Source organism: Cygnus atratus, chromosome 14, assembly GCF_013377495.2.
Source record: "Cygnus atratus isolate AKBS03 ecotype Queensland, Australia chromosome 14, CAtr_DNAZoo_HiC_assembly, whole genome shotgun sequence".
Lineage (NCBI taxonomy): Eukaryota > Metazoa > Chordata > Aves > Anseriformes > Anatidae > Cygnus > Cygnus atratus.
This window is the reverse complement of record NC_066375.1, coordinates 19139260-19142864: the sequence shown is the minus strand read 5'-3', so window position 1 is coordinate 19142864 and position 3605 is coordinate 19139260. Positions and strand designations below refer to the sequence as shown.

The following is a 3605-nucleotide window of genomic DNA, read 5'->3' as shown; positions in this document are numbered from 1 at the left end:
CTAAACTCAGATTCTAATCTTCCTTTAGCTAAAAGGAAAGGTGAGAGTTCTGCAAAGGCTGATTTGAGAGAATCTATACAAGAAGCCTTTATCTTCTAATTATGTAAGCTGTCTAGGGAAATAAGCCTACCAGCAAAATGTTTTAAATTAAGTGTACATTTAGGAAGTGCAAATGTACAGCAAAGGACAAAAAACAATTTCTTAAATATCAAGAAAACCTTGGAAAAATAGCACCCTCAACTGTCACTGTAGCACTACAAATGTCTGGAGATGACACTGATGAACATATTTGGAAATGTCCCCAACAACACATTGCCCTCTCTGCCTCAAACAACAAAGCTAGTCACACACAACATAAACTGCAAAATATGGCTGATCTGGGAGAGGTGGGCATGACCTGAAAGTTATCTTCTTATAAGCACTTTTACTAGAGTGAAAGAAAATTGGACAAAGTAGAAGAAAAAGGAGATGAGGAAAAATAAGGTACCTTTCTCTCTGCATTGAGAATCCATTCCATGCTTCAGAGAAGCACAGATTACAGGACAAACATTTCTGTAGCCAGATTGCAACATGACTCCAGTTTATTATGGGTAGGGTGCTCTTCTTTTTAATTATCAGTGCAACACACATTTTAGACCTGTCAACCTTGACAGAACGTCTTTAATTAGCTACCACATCAGAAATGGAACACCTAGGTTATTTCCAACGCAAAGTAGTTAAGCTATAGCAGAATGATTCAGCACAGTTTAGTTGGATTTGAGGATTTACGCAGTAAAAAATTAACATCCAGGAAAGTATATTTCTTTTCATTCAGAAATTAGCTGCAGAAATGTCTTTAGTGCAACTCATTTGACAACATTTTCATTTTGATTAACTAAAAAGATTCTGCTTTTTGCAGGAGTCTGCTAAATTTTTAACTCTGAGTTTAATTGAAAGCTCAGGTAATGGATACAACAGATCTCAAACTATACACTCAGATCATGATACGATCAGAATCAGATTGAAGTAGAGTGCAGGTCTGACAAAACTGGAAAAAAATCAGTCAGAAAAGTCAAGACTACATTTTGAGGCTGAACCTTCTTCTGTTGTGCCTCATTTCTGTGGTCCTGTAATGACGACTGGTGAGTCCAGGCCTGATGAGAGAAGATTAGAGGAGTTCCAGTCACACCAACAGCATCCACCTTTGGCAGAGAGCTTTGGTTAAGTGTTGCAAGAGAGATGCCAGAGCTCCAAGGGGAGCTTGAGGGGAGCCTTACAGCATAACGGCTCTAAGCTGTATTCCAGGTGTGAGCTGTTCCTATGAGATCGTAGTAAGGATAAGGATTAAAAATGAAGTTAACCCTCCCCGTCCCTCTCCCCCATAAGTGCACAGTAAATAGCTTGAAGTTTTTTAAGCTATTATTTGACTGTCAGCAAACAAGAATCACAGATACATTCATGAATATTAGATAAGCTATTTGAAATACAGCAGCAGTACATTTGTTGTTTTCTGGCAGAAATCTTTTTTCCCTTGCTCCTTGGACAATTCCAGCTAGTTGAGCAGAAACCAGGCACCACCATCTCCTCACTGCCCACCATATCTCTGATTGAAATGATTTATTTTATTTTTTAAAGGAAGCTCACATTTGAAAACTATGAGGGCAGAGCAAGTTTAAGGACAGCAAAATGTCATAAAGCAGTTATGTTATGTTGTTTACCTGGAAGGACTGCTATTGAGTCCACTAACACCAGCAGTGTCCATGCCACTGAAAGAAAAAAAAAAAACATGTAGAAAACTTTCCTATATGGTTTTCTATATCAATCATCCCAGCTGTCATTTATTATTAGATTTTATTTAAAGGATAGCATAAGTGTTTGAACAGGCTAAGTGGAAGGAAGCAAAGCATTATAGGATATTTTCATTTTTCAGACTTCTGATTGCAAAGTAATATATTCATTTAGCAGCCAAGACTGTCACAGAAGTCAGGCTAAACATTTTAGATTTTTTTCTGTGGGCTTTCAAATGGAAAGAAGGGCTTGCAGCCAAGCAAAGTGTTTGAAACACAACAAAGGATTGCTGGTAGCAACGCAAGATAAACATTCCAGTTGTTTCTGGTTTTGGTTTGCAGCTCTTTCTTTTTTTTTTTTTTCTTCCTCTCTCCCCCCCACATCAAGCCCCCTGGACAAAACACTATATTAGCACTTGCTATCTAGAGCCCTAGGTCAAATATTGCTTAGGTCATTCAGTAAGCACGACTGCACAGAAGCTCTTGTTTACGAACCTAGGGAACTGGGTCACCAGATGGCAGCATCATTTGGCACGGATGGAAGTCTGTGCTGGGGATGAGCTCCAGATGTCATAGGTCAGCCTCAGAGCTGCCTGAGAAGTTCACAGGGCATCTCTAGGCCTATCTTTGGCTGCTGGTTGTAGTGAATCAGGTTTCAGCAGAGCCAGGCATTTGAGGAGACCAGCAACCTATAGCTGAGGCTGTGTTTTCAAGTGTTCTTGGCAACATGTGGCTCTTGCTGAGAAACCAGGCAGATTTTCAAAAGAGCCCAGAATGGAGTCTAAAACAAGTTCCTGACAATCTGCTAGCTTCCCAAGGAAGAGAGTTTTTCTGAAAAGATTTGTAATCCCTTAGTCAGTCACCACCATCCACCAGAGAGCAGCCCAAATATGCTTAGAAAAAAGTTAGAGAAAAGAGGTTGGGTTTCCGGAAGTTTTTCTGGGTTACACTCTGCAGAGAACTGATGACCTGTTAGAGATTATTCAGAATTCACTCCTGTTTTCTCCAATGAGTTCAGAAAACAGCAGATATGAGAAACTAACATACAGAATGGCAACAGCTTTCCTGACCTTTTCCTATTTTCTCTGTGAAATCTGTGCTCCCTAGTAGTTCCTTTAGTACTCAAGCTCTCCAGATGCAGAAGATCAGAGGAAGAAGATGCTTCAAATCAATAAAAGCAAACTTGCAAACAGGATAGCCTTCCAAGCAGTTGCCACTTCATTTTTGTGGTCATCTGTTGATGTATTGATCTGTGCTCCTGTATTGCACGTACATATATATATGTATAAATAAATATATATATTCATCTGAAATGTGTTAATACAAGGCTCACTAACAGCCTTTTTTTATTTTTATTTTTTTAAGCAAAAACCCCATTGCATGTGCTTAGGTAGGAAGAAAGATGACAGCAGTGATGCTCCTTTGTTTTTCTGACACGAAGATTTGTGTCTCAGTAGATTTATGTCAGATGGACACTGTTCATCCTCCTGCAAAAAATACATTTTTTTCATGTTATCTGGCATGACTGTCCTCAAGCTCCCTGACTAAAATAACCTGAAAAACACAATCACAGTTTTACAGGTGCAGCTAGAAAAAGGCACTTAACAAAAAATACCAGGTTAAAAGACAGACTGAACAGTTTAGAGAGGCTGCAAATTAACAAAAAAAATACCAGGTTAAAAGACAGACTGAGCAGTTTAGAGAGGCTGCAAATAAGGTTGTTTCAGAGTTACAGTTCATTGGATTTGTTTAGAGAAAAGGGATCTTATTCTTAAGCAGCAGATTTAAAACTTGTGGCTTAAATCAGAACAAAAGTCTCAGGCTCTGTGTTCATCCCTT

At 38.9% G+C, this 3605-nt stretch overlaps 1 long non-coding RNA gene across 1 annotated transcript; it reads right to left on the bottom strand.

The window, feature by feature from the left end:
- Window positions 1–560: 560 nt before the first annotated feature.
- Window positions 561–3325, bottom strand: LOC118256731 (uncharacterized). Its single transcript, XR_004781309.2, has 3 exons — window positions 2262–3325; window positions 1698–1745; window positions 561–1297 (listed from the first exon to the last, which is right to left on the bottom strand). It is a non-coding gene; the product is annotated as an uncharacterized LOC118256731 (long non-coding RNA).
- Window positions 3326–3605: the final 280 nt, after the last annotated feature.